Raw genomic sequence first — 17,526 nt, forward strand, 5'->3', positions numbered from 1 at the left:
AATAAAGTTGAGCCTATCATCTGATCAGGGTGGAATCAATCTCAGACACCATTTGGAAACTCCCATATACTCACTTAAAAATTATTTTAATCCTCAAATGGCAATTGAGTTTAATTATTCGTGTTTGGAAGCACCTTAGAGCAACTGAAATGCTGTATCAAAGACAGCTGCTTCTGTCGTGGTTAATGTGCATCTCCGGTGGGATTGATGTTGGTGTGGAGGCTTTATGTTGAAAGCATGAAAACAGATGTTGGTTTAAGGGTCTAAAGGTCAAGAGGGGTCCTGTGATCTCGTATTAGAGGAAATGATTTTGGGTTTAAGGAACACATTTGTTCATCTCTAAAGTCTGTAAGAAGATACGAACAAGTTGGAAATCCCTGCTCAGAGTGAAGCTAAGGTTAAAGACTCAATTCAAAGCCATATTCATAAAGGATGGTTTCGGATGTTTGCATTATACATGGTTCATATAAAGGTATATAAATATGTGGATGGTTTATATAAGCTGTGTGTATGGGGTTTCTGTACATAGTGTAGTTGCAACATTAGTTGATTATTCTGTTTCATATCTAATTGCAAATCAAGATATCAATAGTTCTGTTCTGTGTAGTGTTAACACCATCTGGATAATGGAGCACAGTGAGAGACTCCATTAAATCCAATAAGCAGATTATTGTAAGGTTACTTATTGTCAGCCCCTCAGGTTAGTGTGCTTTTGTAAGAACAGATAGAGAAAAGGTACAGTTCTCAGATCAGATGGCACAAGGGAATAACTGTTAACACTCAAGGCAGAAGGTTGCTTTGAAAAATAACAACCATTGGCAGGACATGAAACATGGGAAATCATAGAGTTGTCCAATTGCACAGCACAAAAACAGACCCTTCAATCCAACTCATCCATGCCGACCAGATATCCTAAATTAACCTAGTCCCATTTGTCAGGATTTGGCCCATGTCCCTCGAAACCCTCACTACTCGTGTCCCCGTCCAGATGCCTTTTAAATGTTGGATTTGTACCAGCTTCAGAATAATGGAAGAAAGTAGTAATTCTATAAGGATATGAATCCTTGAGGGGACCCAGAGGTTTTTCAGAGCCAAAGCCACCCAGAGATTTGGGTGTAACAAGGTAACAACAACAGGGCAAATGCCACGTGCCTTTCCAATTGACTGATGGGAACTAATATTTACAGCTACACAACGATAACTTGAACCACTGTCAATTTACTCAACTGTGATTGATTCCCAGGATAACTTTGTCCACACAAGGTCTCAGACTTTGCTGTGAATTATGATGTCTGGCTATCACCTGGCTCAGCTGATAAGGATCGGAACTTTGACAAGGATATTGACATTACGATTGGTCTCTGTGGTGTATTCAGAGACAAAAAAACTGCAGGTGCTGGAATCCAAGGTAGGCAAGCAGGAGGCTGGAAGAATGTCAAGCAGCATCACAAGGTGCAGAAGTCAACATTTTGTGTGGAACTCTTCTTCAGGACTTGGGGTGGGGGTGAGGGGAACTGCAGTTAAAGGGGGGAGGGGCAGGGTAGTGAAGCAGAGATAGGTGAACACAGGCAGAGGGTACAACCTGGATGGTTGTTGGGAGGGATCAATCTGGTTGGTAGCTGGAAGGAAGGGTCGGTCAGAGGAGTGGAAGGGAGGGGAAGGGCCTAGGAAGGGAATCAGATGATGGGGAGGAAGATTACTTGAAATTGGAGAACTCAACATTGAGTCCTCCGGGCTGTAGGCTGCCCAGGCAGAAGATGAGGTGTTGTTCCTCAACAGGGAGTCCAAACGTATCTCCCCTACATGGGGGAGACCAGTCGTATACTAAGGGAACGTTTCACTGAACATCTCAGCCAGGCCCACAGGGGCCGACTGGACTTCCCAGTCACAGCCCATTTCAATTCCCCTTCCCACTCCCTTTCCAACATGATCATCCTTGGCCTCCTCCATTGCCACAATGAGCCAAACCGCAAATTGGAGGAACAAAACCTCATCTTCTGCTTGAATGGCCTACAGCCCGGAGGACTCAGCATTGAGTCCTCCAATTTCAAATAACCTGCGTTACCAACCTCCGACTCCCTTCTCAGCAACTCCCTTCCATTCCTCTCATCGACCCTTCCTTCCAGCCACTAACCGGATTCATCCCTCCCATTAACCAGCAGGTCGTACCCTCTACCTGTGTTCACCTTACCATCCGTCCCCTCCCCCTTTATCTGCAGCTTCCCTTACACTCACCCCCAGACTCTGTGGTGTATTTGGCTATTACCTGGGAGCCTGGGAATTCAAAACTACTTTAGCAATTAAGCTTTAGTACAGAATTTTGTCATGTTGTGGTTACCATGTTGACCAGAAGCTCCAAGTTCAACTTCCACCTGCCTCCAAATAGGGTGTATCCAAATAGGTTGATTTAAAAAAAAACCCTAGTTTTCAAATTAAAACAGAAAATGTTGAAAAGTCTCAGCAGGTCTGGCAGCTTCAATGAAGACTGATGCTCGAGGTCAATGACCTTTTGTTGGAACTGTTCTGATAGAACATTGACATTCTGAGGCAATTTGGCGTTTTCATGCTGCCTGCCCAGTTTGAGGGAATGTCCTGACTTAGTGCTGTCAGCACCCTCTAAAAACCTCCAACACATGGTGGGAGTCACCAATCCCGGTTTTTAAATAGACACTGGGCAAAGTTGCTGAATTGGCATATTCTTTGCAGTCCCTCCCGCCAGAGATTCCCAGAAATCAGGTCACTGCCAGGATCCAGGACTCCGCAAGACTTTATTTAAGTTCAAACATCTTTGTCACTTTGGCAATACCCATAACTGTCCTTTAAGAATGCTTTTGATTTTCCTTTGTGGCATCCACATTAGAAAGTAACAGTGAATAGAAAGCTATAATCTTGAGTGTTCAGAGGACATCCCTAAACCACTTTGGGTTGCACTCCTGTGGTTGATGATGTAAACTAAGTCTCCACTCTTCAATTACAGTCTCATCTCTCCCTCGCAGCCACCAATAATGTGTCAGAGAGTAAATATTTTGGTAAGACAGCCAAGGGAGTATTTCTTACTTACCTGCTCTTTCTGCTTGAGTGGGTCTGAATGATGAACTGCACTGGTAGAGTTGGAAGACATGATTCTTAGCAGTAGATGTGGTGTTTTTGTATCATTTGGTGTATTCGAGCGATCAAGCTAATGCCTTCCAGGAGTAACTGTCACCACCATTTGATCTCTTCTGTATGGTGAGCACTCTATCTCATCTTGGCTGCTATTGGCTGCTAATAGGAATCAGTCATGGTACAGCTGGTAGCCATCTTACTACTGAGTGAGATGTTTATGAGTTCAAGACACACTGAAGAAACTTAAAATGGAATTCAGCTCGACAATCCGTTGGAGCAGTGCTGAAGGAATGCTACACTGTCAGTGGGAGAAGTGCTGAAGAAATGCACTGTCAGTGGGCATTCTGGCCAATATTTATCCCTCAGCCAATATTGTTAAAACAAATTTGGATAACTAACACGCTGTTATTTGTGTGAGAGCCTGCTGAACACAGCTTAGTTGCAGCATTTTTGACATTGCACACATTTGAAGAGTAATCACTGTTGTGAAGTGTTTTCATATTAGGTTAGATTGCTTACAGTGTGGAAACAGGCCCTTCGGCCCAACAAGTCCACACCGACCCATCCAGACCCATCCCCCTAACACCTAACACTATGGGCAATTCACCTGACTTGCACATTTTTGGATTGTGGGAGGAAACCGGAGCACCCGGAGGAAACCCACGCAGACACGGGGAGAATGTGCAAACTCCACACAGTGAGTCACCTGAGGCGGGATTTGAACCCGGGTCTCTGGCGCTGAGAGGCAGCAGTGCTAACCACTGTGCCACCGTGCCACCCCTATTCTCTCTTTCTCAGGTACTGCCCCTTATTCAGAGAGCAAATGGCCATGACACTGTCTGGGCTTTCACTGCTGATCTCATTCCCGGGTGTATTCACACCAGCTCTGAGCCCCTTTCCTGGGGATGCTGTGAGAACTGGAGAATTCATATACTTCTTGATCCTTCTCCCTCACCGAGGAGGAAGGAATGGGGGAATGGGAGGGAAGGGTGAGCAGAGTGGAAGGATGAAATTAGGAAGAGAAACAGTTCTTGGAGGTTTGAGAGTTGTGTTCAGGACCTTCTCTGAGGTGAAGTGCCAGTGAGGGGAATTGACAGAGGGGGGAACCACACTGGGAAACTGGCCTTTAAATAATAGTGATAGCAGCAATATAGGGAAGGCATAGACCATTGAGCCCATGGAGTGTGCTCCACCATTTCCACATCATTGACCTCAGGATCTCTTCCATGTGCTAGCCCCACGCCATGAATGTCATTCATCTCCAGAAACCTACCCTCTTGTCTCAACAATTGAAACTCTACAGATCTGGTGGGGGCGAGGACAGGAAATTTCAAAGATTCAACGGCCACCCCATAGAGTTCCTCCTCATCTCTCTAATTCCCGACAATAGGATGAGGTTGCGTTGACTGATGAGGACATGGGTCTTGATCATAGACAGGGGCCGAAGGTAAGTGACAAGCTCAGCGCCAAACACACTGCCCTCTCAGACTGAGCCAAAGGGGGCTCGCTTGAATTCCGCTGCACCCATCGCAGATGCCTGTGTAGCGTGTTGCTGCGGGTTCGGTTCCCCAGTTGCTCCTCACAGAGACAGAAAGAAAATATAAAGCAGCCGACGGTAGGTGGAGCTCCGTCTTAGAGCAAACCCCCTTTCACACATTCAGTAAGCAACAGCCAGACAGGGGCTGGGACCTCCCTCTCCCCCCCCCAACAGGGCAGGCACTGTCAGCACTAAGTGAAGAGCTATAAAGGGGGGGAGTCCTTCAGACTCGGAACACTCCCCACACCGGCTTCAGCTGGGCAACTTTCTCACCCCATCCTCTGTCAGGAATTTAAAGGCAAGGTCCCAGGCAGGTGAGTTTCTGCTGGCAACCTTCAGAAACGCTTTTGATGAATTTGATCAGTCATTTCTTTTCTCTCTCCCTCACTACAGCAGGCGCCTAAAAGTTATTTTTCGATGTTTGGAGTTAAATTCAATTCGTTTGAATGAAATGTTGATTTGTGAACGCTCTAGGGTTAGTGATTTTTTCATTTTAAAAAAATGAAATTTTACCCAGAAAATCCGTGGCAGGTGACATTGTTCATTTATCTGGTATTTTATGATGACAACCTGCAAAAAATGATATTCACAGAACCCGTTCTTCAATTCCGAGGACCAGGGGGACAGGTACAAATACCATTTGAACCTAAATTAAAGCATTTATGAAAGGCATCTGAATAGGTGATTTCATTATTTAATTGCGTGTAACTGCCGATTTTAATCTTAAAGAGCAGTGAAGGCATCTTGCACAGACTTAAATATTCAAAGTATATTTTTACATCTTCATATTCTGCTCCAACTCCGCTCAGCCGGAGCTCAGTTATTGTTAAACTAAACCAGCTCTTCGGTCCACGGCGTTTCTCTTGACAGGTTGATCAGTACAGATTAAAAGAGGGAGTCAAGTGCAAACTGAAGAATTCTAATATTGGATGAGGGATCTGGTGGAGCACAGTCTACTGGGAATACACAGAGCATTGGAAATGGGAACAGATGTCAGTGCAGTGAGAGCGACTGGGGGGACACTGTCTGTCTCTTCAATGAGCTTAAGAATTGAGGAAGGAAGCGAATACGATGATGTGGAGTTAAGTCGGGAGTGAAATAAAGAGAGAAAGAAATACGGATTTAGTGAGTGCAAAAGAACAGAATTTGGAAATTAGAAGAGCATGTGCCTTTTCCCTTTCCAAATCTCTCAAGTGTTCACTGTGTGGGATGAGACTGAACAATTAAAAAAAATAATAATTTAAATCAATCCGTTCAGACATCCATTTGAGCCCCCCCCCCCCCCCCCCCCAGAAATCGCTGGTAAAGCTCAGCAGGTCTGGCAGCATCTGTGGAGAGAAATCAAAGTTAATGTTTCAGGTCCAGTGACACCTCCTCAGAACAGATTCGGAGGTTCATCAGTTTTGAGGAAGGGTCACTCAACCCGAAATGTTATCTCTGATTTCTCTCCACAGATGCTGCCAGATCTGCCGAGCTTTTCCAGCGATTTCTGTTTTTTTTTTGCCTCTGATTTACAATTCGCAGTTCTCTGAACGTGGAACTTCCGGCTGAATTGTTTAAGATGTTCCCTTTCTGGGTCAGTGAGTGTTGCATCAACAGCTATCACGTTGTTTAAAGGATAATGAAGAGCCTTAATTTTCAGTGGTGAGTTTAGTGAGTAGTTAATGTGCAAATCCAGCAGGTTCTTGAATAGATAGGTTTGTGAGGGAGGTGGGGAGGCTAGAATGCAGGATGATATTTGGATGAAGCAGTCTGTGGTGCAAGTCACCCAGCAAAACAGGGAGATCTGCAACTTCTGGGGTACCCAAGAACACTTGCTGAGCGATTTGTATGACAAATCCGGCATTCACGTACCACTGTACCTCCCACAAACATTTTGGACGCAGAGAAAAGGCGATGAGACCACAGGAAGATCTATGAACTGCTCGAGAACAGAGCTTCTGCTTTGACTGCTCTTCAGCACTGTGTGTTTAGCACTGGTGGAGTGTTCAGGGCAATATTTGGGGAAGATCACATATACAGGAGTGGGATGATTGTCAGGCGACCTGAGGGAACCCACTGCCTCAGGTTAAGTGCGAAGAGATGATCTTAGACCTGGTGGAAACATGGAGTCAGTACATAGTAAATTGTCTCATTTGATGAGCTTGATTTGTTTTGTTGTTCTTATTTCAGATTTGGCATTTTTAAACACTTGGCCTCAGCAGCCGGTAGATCATGAGGAAGTGTCCTGTTGTTTATTCTATCTGCCCTTTGCCCCATATTTCTCCATCAATCTTCTCCCTCAGGCCACCTCGGAGATTTCTCGTTGACGGTTGATTTCCTTCCTGCTCTCCTCCTAACTCCCTGTCTGCTGAAGTTAGATTAAAAATCTGTTGCTGGAAAAGCGCAGCAGGTCAGGCAGCATCCAAGGAACAGGAGAATCGACGTTTCGGGCATAAGCCCTTCTTCAGGAATGAGGAGGGTGTGCCAAGCAGGCTAAGATAAAAGGTAGGGAGGAGGGACTTGGGGGAGGGGCGTTGGGAATGCGATAGGTGGAAGGAGGTTAAGGTGAGGGTGATTGGCCGAAGATGCTCTCTGCTCAGGCAGTTTTAAGACAACTGCGATTACTTCCCCCACATCACAGTAAATAAACCTCCCGGACATCGCTGCCCTGATTATCCAGCTCACTGCCTCACCAGTCAATCTAGGGGGTTTACCTGACAAAGAGACAGAAACCCTTCATTATCAGCTCCAGATTGAATTATTTCAGCTGTACCCCAAACCATACTGTGACTAGGTGTTCTTAACATTAACCCTGTCCCTTGATGTTTCAAACTTAATTTTTAAAATAAAAAAATCACTCGTGGGTTAAGGGCATTGCTGGCTAGACCAACATTCATTGGCCAGAGGATAGTTAAGAGTCAACCACATTGCTCTGGGTCTGGAGTCACATGGAGACCAGACCAGGTAAGGATGGCAGTTTCCTTTCCTAAAGGAACCAGATGGGATTTTTCTGACAATTGAATTATGGTCGTCATTTCACAATCTGCTGTGGCGGGGTTTGAACCTAGGTCCATGGAACATGATCTGGGTCTCTGGATTAATAGTCCAGCAATAATACCAGCAGCTCATCACCTCCCCCAGTGATGTAATGAGAGCCCTTTTGTCCTAAATCCCCTTGTGGGCACATTATTTCCCAATTTCTTGATCCTCTTCCAACTTTCCAACTCTCCTCATGTTTTTGGTCTGTGTTGGATCTTCCTCAGCAATGCAGCCTCCTCTACCCCAGCACTGGCAGCAGGACCTCCAGCCTTCTTTATCTCATGATCGCAGATTGTACATCCCATGATAGCTCCACATCCTTCTGCCCGTTCTTTACCTCCTTGATTAAACTTTTCGTCAGCCTTCCCAATACTTTGTCCTTCACTTCACCAGTGTTTGTCCTTCACCATTCAGTGTTGTTCTTCAGGTTGTGAATCATAGAACATAGAACTGTACAGAACATTACAGGCCCTTCGGCCCTCGATGTTGTGCCGACTTTTTATCTTATTCTAAGATCAAAGCAACCTACATACCCTTCATTTTACTATCATCCATGTGCATATCCTAGAATCGCTTAACTGTTCTTAATCTATCTGAGTCCATTTCCACTGCTGGCAGTGCATTCCACACACCCAGCACTCTCTGTGTAAAGAACCTGCCTCTGACGCCTCCCCTAAACCTTCCTCCAATCACCTGAAAATTATGCCCCCTTGTGATAGCCATTTCCATCATGGGAAAAAGTCTCTGGCTATCCACTCTATCTTTGCCTCTCAAGATCTTGTACACCTCTATCAAGTCACCTCTCATCCTTCTTCACTCCACTGACGAAAGTCCTAGCTCCCTCAACCTCTCTTCATAAACCATGCCCTCTAGTCCAGGCAGCATCCTGGTAAATCTCCTCTGCATCCTCTCAAAAGCTTCCATATCCTTCCTATATTGAAGTGACCAGAACTGAACATAATATTCCAAGTGTGGTCCATCTAGGGGTCTATAGAGCTGCAGCATTACCTTGCGGTTCTTAAACCCAACCCCCTGCTAATGAAAGCCAACGCACCATACACCTTCTTAACAACCCTATCAGTTTGGAATCAGCTTGGGTGGCAACTTTGAGCGATCTATGGATAATGTCCCCAAGATCCCTCTGTTCCTCCACACTGCCAAGAATCCTGCCTTTAACCCTGTATTCTGTATGCAAATTTGACCTTCCAAAATGAATGACTTCACACTTTTTCAGGTTGAACTCCATCTGCCACTTCTCAGCCCAGCTCTGCATCCTGTCAATGTCCCCATTGCAACCTACAACAGCCCTCCACGCTATCCATAACTCAACCAATCTTCGCATCAGCGTCAAACTTACTAACCCACTCTACCACTTCCCCATCCAAGGCATTTATAAAAATCACTAAGAGCAGAGCTCCCAGAACAGATGCCTGCAGAAAACTATGGATCGCTGAACTCCAGACTGAATATTTTCCATCTACTACCAGCCTCTGTCTTCTATGGGCTAGCCAATTCTGTATCCAGACAGCCAAATGACCCTGTATCCCATGCCTCCTTACTTTCTACCATGGGGAACCTTATCAAACGCCTTGCTAAAATCCATATGCACCATATTCACTACTCTATCCTCATCAATGTGTTTTGTCAAAGAATTCAATAAGGTTTGTGAGTTATGACCTGCCCCTCACAAAGCCATGCTGACTATCTCTAATCAAACAATGACTTTCCAAGTAATCATAAATCCTGTCTCTCATAATCCTCTCCAAAATAATTTGCCAACCACAGATGTAAAACTGACTGGTCTATAATTCTCAGGGTTATCCCTATTTCCTTTCTTGAACAAGGGAATAATATTTGCCACCCTCCAATCATCTGCCACTACTCCAGTGGACAGGGAGGATGCAAAGATCATTGTCAAAGGTGCAGCAATCTCTTTTCTCATTTCCTGTAGTACCTTGGGTATATCCTGTCTGGCCCAGGGGATTTATCTATCCTTAAGTTTTTTTTAAAAATTAGCACATTCTCCTTCTTAACATCAACCTGTTTGAGCATATTAACCTATTTCACACTGTCCTCACAAATGTCAAGGTCCCTCTCAGTAGTGAATACTGAAGAGAAGTATTCATTAAGGACTCCCCTACCTCCTCTGACTCCAGGTACAAGTTCCCTCCACTATCCCTGATCGGCCTTACCCTCACTCTGGCCATCTGTTGTTCCTCATATATGTGTAGAATACCTTGGAGTTTTCCTTAATCCTACCTGCAAAAGGTTTTTCATGCCCCCTTTGAGTTCTTCTAAGTCCATTCTTCAGGTCTTTCCTGGCTACCTTGTAACCCTCTAGAGCGGTGTCTGATCCTTGCCTCCTCAACCTTAAGTAAGCTTCCTTCTTCCTCTTGACTATTTGTTCCACATCCCTTGTCACCCAAGGTTCCTTCACCCTACCATCCCTTCCTTGCCTCAGTGGGACAAACCTGTCCAGCACTATCAGCAGGTGCTTCCTAAACAACCTCCACATTTCTGTTGTTCATTTCCCTGAGAACATCTGTTCCCAATTTAGACATCCCAGTTCCTGCCTAATAGCTTTGTACTTCTCCTTCCCCCAACTAAATACTTTCTCACACCATCTGCTCCTATCCTTCTCCATGACTACAGTAAAGGTTTGGAAGTGGTGATCATTATCATCAAAATGCTCTCCCACTGAGAGATCTGGCACCTATCATGGTTCATTGCCAAGCACCAAATCCAATATGGCTCCCCCTCTAGTCGGCCTATCTACATATTGAGTCAGGAATCCTTCCTGGACACACCTGACAAAAATATGCTCCATTCAAACTATTTGCACTGAGGAGGTTCCAATCAATATTAGGGAAATTGAAGTCACCCATGACAACAACCCTGTTACTTCTGCACCTTTCCAAAATATGCCTCCCAATCTGCTCCTCTGTGTCTCCGTTGCTATTGGAGGGTCTGTAGAAAACTCCCAATAAAGTGACTGTGTCTTTCCTGTTTCTGACTTTCACCCATATTGACTCTGTCGACAAACCCTCTTCAATGATTTCCCTTTCTGCAGCTGTGATACTGACCCTGATTAACAATGCCACTCTCCCACCTCTTTTACCTCCCGCCCTATTCCTTTTGAAACATCTAAACCCTGGAACATCCAACAACCACTCCTGCCCCTGCGATATCCAAGTCTCTGTAATGGCCACAACATCACAGTTCCAAGTACTGATCCATGCTCTAAGTGCATCACCCTTATTCCTGATACTTCTAGCATTAAAATAGACACACTTCAACCCATCACACTGACTGTAACTTTGCCCTGTCAACTGTCTATCCATCCTCACAGACTCTCTGCACACTGTGTCTGGCTGTACATTAGCTACTCCATCATCTGATCAATAGCTCCGGTTCCCAGGACCCCCACCAAACTAGTTTAAACCCCCCTGAAGAGCACGAGCCAACCTCCCACCCAGGATATTGCTGCCCATCCAATTCAGGTGCAACCCGTCCTTCTTATACAGGTCCCATCTTCCCCAGACGGTATCCCAATGATCCACATAAATGACGCAAGGAGCGGGCATGTACAGAGGTTAATGTTGATGTCATTCATCAGCGACAGAAGGAGTTGTCTTGTTAAGGGGTTAACTCAGGCCTGGTAGGTTTCTATTTGGGGGTTGACCCAGGGCCCATTATTTATGAAGTGCCCTTGCTCACGCCTCTGTCTCTCGCAGACTGAGGAGCAGGAATGGCTGCATCCTTCTAGCTGTGGCACCACAATGCATGTGTGCACCAATCTCACTCTAACACACACACCAGCCTCCACTTGGCCTTCACAGACGGCTCCTGGCGTGAGGATGGGGCATGTGCCTTTACCCTACACAATTTGGGTAACAAACCCCCCCCCCCTCGCATCGAGAGGTCTTGGAGAGGGGGTGCCCGTCATTTCAAAATCTGATTGGTGTGGAGCACAGGTGAAGCAGTCTGCACATGTACGGGTGCTGGCATAACTGCCCGTGGAACATCACATGGTCAGCAGCACATGCTTGGCTGCGTCCTGAAACTTATCGCAGCCAACCCCCTCACCTGCCACCATTTTGTCAAGCTCCATGTTCCTACGCTAAGGCTGCTACATGAACAAAAAGTATGCCATTGTCATTGTTTAGTGCTTCCATTTTCTTATGTGGTTCCCTCTTACTCAATCTGCCCGGTGAACTGGAATGAGCAGTTTTGCACTCTCTCACTCTGTGGAGTTTGTCGATCTCGAGATTGATAATCAGCATAACTCTGGTTAATGGTTAATCCCTGGGCCTCAAACTCTGTCATGTCAACAGTTGAAAAGAAACACAAACCCAATTTAATAGTTGGTGGTCTAAGTAGGATGAAACACTCCCACAGAGCTGAAGTTAAACTATGAAATATAAAAGATTAGAGGTTAGATAGTGATGGAGAAATCTTGAGTGAAAGGGATGTGGCGAGCTCTCCCACACAATAGTTCTCGAAATGAAGCCAAAGAAAGTTTCATAGAGGAATTGGAAAAAAATATTTTTCGTCAATCTGTTTGGATGGGTTATGACACAGCTGTGGAGCTCGTGGGGCTTGAGTCCATTGCTTGGGCCATGCGTACTACTGTAGAATGGGTTGGGAAATTGGGATATTGAAGGGTCAGAGGAGTGAGCAAGAGCAGGAACAGGGGATTTGTTGCTTGTCAATGTGAAGTAATCTGATAGCAGAGATTTTCTCAGGCTGTACTATCCTATGAAGGAGCGAGATTAACAATGGAGGAAGAGTCAGAAGGCATTCTGAAAAGGGTCACTGGACCCAAAATGTTAACTCTGATTTCTCTCCACAGATGCTGCCAGACCAGCTGAGATTTGCCAGTAATTTCTGTTTCTGATTTAGATTTCCAGCCTCCGCAGTTCTTTCTGTTTTTTTGAGGAAAGTGAGAGCCAGGTCTCAGCTCCATTATGAGACAGAGCCGGCATAGTGGCACTGGGTTACGGGGAGAGGGCAGGAGAATGGGGTTGGGAAATGTATCCGCTGTGATCGATTAGTGAAGCAGACTCGATGGGCTGAATGGCCTAACTGGACTGCTGTAACTTGTTATTATGGTTGTGGAAGAGAAGGAGACCAAACAGAAGACTTTTAACTGAGAGCACATTATAACAAGTCTTCAAAAACCATAGCTTGCAAGCCAGACATAGTGATGTGGGCATCATGCCATAGGTACTGGCGCTGAATACTGTGCTCACACACGGATAAATTGGTTGACCTCACTGGAAATGGGGAGTTTAGCTCTTTGGCACAATTTGTTGGTGCATTGTACATAAGTCTTGTGATGCAAGGGAGTGCTTTGGGAACCATCAGTGTGCAGTGTCGACTCAGTCTAGACACCTGCAGGTACCAGGCTGGACTTTGTACCCGGCTTTGTGGAGTGGGATTTGAAACGCCAAAGCTTACAACATCTGAGGTGAACTGAGCCAAGGCTGATTCCAGGAAGATGGTGCAAAGTGGGACAAAGGTTTTAGGCAGGGGTAGGAACCCAGATAGGCATCATAGGCTGGAATTCTGTTTCAATACATCAGTTAATAACAGAGTTGAATACATTGGGTGGATGCATCCTTGTGAGGAGCGTGTGCCCATATTGCCAGCGGTGTTGCCCCACATTGTTCCAGTGTCTCCACAGTCTCCAGCTACTAGACAACATAGGAGGTGAAATGTTCTATATAAAGGAACGGGCTCACTTACATGTCACATCCACCTGAGGGAGCACTGAAATCCCCAGGCACATTGTTGCCCTCCTCAGGCCTTTGTGCCCTCTGTACTAATCGTAAGATGGTGGTTTTGGCACTGGTCTCCTCCTCTGTCAAAAGTATAACTAACTATCCCATTTCCCAACATCTTTCAGAACTGAAGAAGAATCACACTGGGCTTGAAGCATTCCTTCTTTCCACAGGTTACTGACAGACCTGTGTTTTTCCAATATTTTTGGTTTTAATTTCAGATTTCAAGCATCTGCAGTCGTGAGCTTTCATTGTTGTATGATGTGGGCGGCATGGTGGCACAGTGGTTAGCACTGCTGCCTCACAGCTCCAGAGACCCGGGTTCAATTCCCGCCTTAGGCGACTGACTGTGTAGAGATTGCATGTTCTTCCTGTGTCTGCGTGGGTTTCCTCCGGGTGCTCCGGTTTCCTCCCACAGTCCAAAAGATGTGCAGGTTAGGTGAATTGGCTGTGCTAAATTGCCCATAGTGTTAGGTAAGGGGTAAATGTAGGGATGTGGTTGGGTTACGCTTCGGCAGGTTGGTGTGGACTTGTTGGGCCGAAGGGCCTGTTTCCACACTGTAATATAATCTAATGTAATCTAAAAAAATCTAATCTAATTTGGAGATGCCGGTGTTGGACTGGGGTGGACAAAGTTAAAAATCACACAACACCAGGTTATAGTCCAACAGGTTTAATTGGAAGCACACTAGCTTTTGCAGCGCTGTTCCTTCATCAGGTGATTGAAGGAGCGGCGCTCCGAAAGCTAGTGCTTCCAGTTAAACCTGTTGGACTATAACCTGGTGTTGTGTGATTTTTAACTTTGTTGTATGATGTTAAGCATATCGAGGAACAAATGTTGAAATTTGTTTGGATTTTAGAACCAAAGGAATCGTAAGATGAATGAAAGACCAAGATGTGTAATTCACCATCTACCGTCCTGCTAGACTCTAATGGGCTGTTTGACTCATTCCAACAGTTAGTCTGTGAACAAGACAAGTGAGAGATATTAGAAAACATGGGGAGCTGGAGATCTCAGGCATGTTACACTTCTTTTCTGTTGTGTACAGATGAAACATTAACAGCAGTTCTTTTTAATTAAAGGTCTAAGTAGGTGATAATTCTTTACATAAAAAGACGGCTGCGTTAGTTGAATTCTTTTCATTTTTAATTTTCACTTGGCTAACTATAAAGTGCTACGCACAATGCTCCTCTCAAAGTGTTTAACTGTACCACTGTCTGACAGGATCGAGTTTGTTATGGTTTCATGCCAGACAGAAATTGTGGGTTTTAAATGCTATTTGTAAAGATAACACTTACCCGTGAAGTACATTCTGATGCGACTGACCTGTCTGGTCCTGGGCTGGTCAGGGTCTCAATGCTTGGGTTCCTAAATTACAAAGAAATTGCCTTCTATCAGCAGTAGAGAGGATACTAGACTGGGGAGCTCTGTGTTTCAGTTTTATCTGCCTCCTATTTCTCAGATGGGGAAGAGATTCTTTGTTAAGTCCTGTTTGAGTCTGAGGAATGTTTGAGCAGTGTTCCAAATTTACAATCCCAGTACAGGCTTGCGTGCATTACTGTTGTGGCGTAAAGGGTTAATTAGACCGACACTTTGATGATCGCTCCTGAGCATTTGCTTAAGAACATACATGTTGCACGTTGTACACTGAATGATTGGACAAATCGTTGGACAGATTTTGTTACCAAAAATAAATCCATCAACCTGTCCAGACAATCCTCCATATAGATAAGACCTAAAGCAAGGCTTTCTGTCTCAGAGTTACAGGCCACTACGATTGTGTGATGGCACCCCTTCATGTCCTTTTTACGATTTTAAATTAAACAAATCAAAACTAAATAGGTTACATAGCTCGTACAGAGCACAGTAACAAGTATCAAAATGCAGAAAGAAGCTTACAGATTTAAATTAATTTTTTTGTGGGACAAAGATGTACCCCATACCTTGCGATGCCCCAGTCATGGGAGGCTTGGACATACATGTGGGGCGTGGCACGCTCCCTCTCCAAGGACACATGGGCATGAATGTAACCACAGCAGGCAGTGGGTGTAATAGGCTTCTCCTGGTCTTCTTATTGGCCACTCTGGCAAGACCTCAGGAGCAGGTTCCCTATAGCTCTCTCCTTCTCTATGTCACACTGTCCAAAGATCTGGAGTCCAAGTGCTGTTTAACAATAGCTCTTTTAAAAAGCAAGCAAGGGTTTGAAGGCTGTATAAATATAACTCAGAGACTCCTCGAGGCTGAGATAATTACAGGCTGTCTGTAAACCTACTTAACCTCAGATGGTAGAAGGCCACAGGCTCCGAGGTGGAAGGCCTACCATCTACCCAGGACCCCAGAAGATATTTTTAGATCAACCTGTTTGGATATAGAGTCCCTACAACATGTAACCAGACCATTCAGCTCATCAAGTCCATACCATAACTCTGAAGAGAAGCCTATGCAATCCCTGTAACCCTGAAATTCCCAAGTCTAACCCACCTAGTCTATAGATCTCTGGACACTATGGGCAATTTAACACGGCCAATCCGCCTGACCTGCACATCTTTGGGTTATGGGAGGAAACTGCAGCACCCAACAGAAACCCACGCAGACACGGGGAGAATGTGCAAACTCCACACAGACAGTCACCTGAGGGTGGAATCAAACCCTGGAGCTGTGAGGCAGCAGTGCTAACCACTGAGCCACTGTGCTATGAGCGAAAAATCTTCAGGGACTTGAACACAGATTTTCTGATCCAGCGGTAGACACTACAACTGTCCCCTGGATTCCTAGGCTGAGTCTAAGTGGTGACCTAATTAATTAGCCATGGGAGAGAACGAACGACGATTGAATCTTAATGAGATGAGGCTCTTACCTTACACAAGATGTGTCTTATTGCATGAAACTAATCAGTTACACTGACTGTGTGGGAATAATTACAAAGATTAACCAGAGTCAGAGATGGCACATCTGTCTCCATGGAGACCTCACGCTAGGCACTGCTGCACAAAGAGATTTGACATTATAGATTTGGAAAGACCTTAATGCAGCTTCAACCTTAGTGCCTCCAGAGTCAACAATGCAAACATACAAACTAGGTCCAGGAGTAGGCCATTCAACCCCTTGAGTCTGTTCTGCCAGTCAATATGTTCATGGCTGATCTGAAACGCCACTTGCTGTCTGCCCCCCAGTAGCCATTGACTCTTCATCAATCTGTCTACCTTTGCTGTGGAAACATTTAATGACTCTCAGCTCCACGGTTGTCTGGGGAAAAAGAGTTCCATAAACTCTAAGTCCTCTGAGAGAGAATAATTGGTTTTATTTCTGCTGTAAATGAGGAGCCCCTCATTTTTAAATGGTGTCCTCTAGTTCTAGGTCCACCCAGCAAGGGGAAACAATATTTTCAGCATCGAGAAGCAATGTCAGATGATGCCAGATCATGTAGGCACTGATGGTGAAGCTCAGCTTGGCCATGCATTGGCATAAAGCTTACAGGCAATAACCATTAGCAGTTGCCTTGTCTTTACCCAGCCTTCTGGAGAGAGTTTTGGGGGGCATTTAGATAGAGAGCAAGAAAGAAATTGACAAAATGCAAGCAAAGGGATGTGATTGGCATGTGAATGGGAGAGCCAAGGAAGGGTAGGGAAAACAAGAAGCGATAGTTATCAGAGCAGGAGTTTGTGAGGTTGGATGAATAAGACTTTGAGGGAAAGGGAGTGGGAGGTGGAGCGAGGTGAAAAGTGTGCAGGAGCTAGAAAGAGATTGAAAGAGTTTAGAGGGATATGGGCCAAACATAAGCAAATGGGACAAGTTCAGTTTGGGAAGCCTGGTCGAGTTGGGCCGAAGGGTCTGTATGACTCTGAGTGAAAGACTTAATCAGGAGTTTAGAAAATAATTGACATGAGACTTAAAAATGTCAGGATCTAGAGATGCGCTAATCTGCATATTTTGTGTGGTGTGTCTGTTACAACTGTGGTATGTACTATGTTCTTCTCTGGGTTTTGAACTTTGAAATGTTGGCCACCCATGGTTTCCCTTGTGGTATAAAGCTGTGAGGCTGTGGATCATGAAACCGCACTTTGTTGTAATCTCAGGAA

The 17,526-nt window shown here is 45.1% G+C and overlaps 1 protein-coding gene across 2 annotated transcripts in view; it reads left to right on the top strand.

Annotated features, from left to right (window-relative positions):
* Positions 1-4,823: 4,823 nt before the first annotated feature.
* alpl (alkaline phosphatase, biomineralization associated) overlaps positions 4,824-17,526 on the top strand; it is a 114,615-nt gene continuing 101,912 nt past the window's right edge. For both annotated transcript variants that reach the window (XM_072586789.1, XM_072586791.1), the window contains exon 1: positions 4,824-4,956. The gene's annotated coding sequence lies outside the window, so the exon portion shown is untranslated. The remainder of the gene's footprint in view (positions 4,957-17,526) is intronic.

This window comes from Chiloscyllium punctatum, chromosome 16 (assembly GCF_047496795.1).
Source record: "Chiloscyllium punctatum isolate Juve2018m chromosome 16, sChiPun1.3, whole genome shotgun sequence".
Taxonomy (NCBI): domain Eukaryota; kingdom Metazoa; phylum Chordata; class Chondrichthyes; order Orectolobiformes; family Hemiscylliidae; genus Chiloscyllium; species Chiloscyllium punctatum.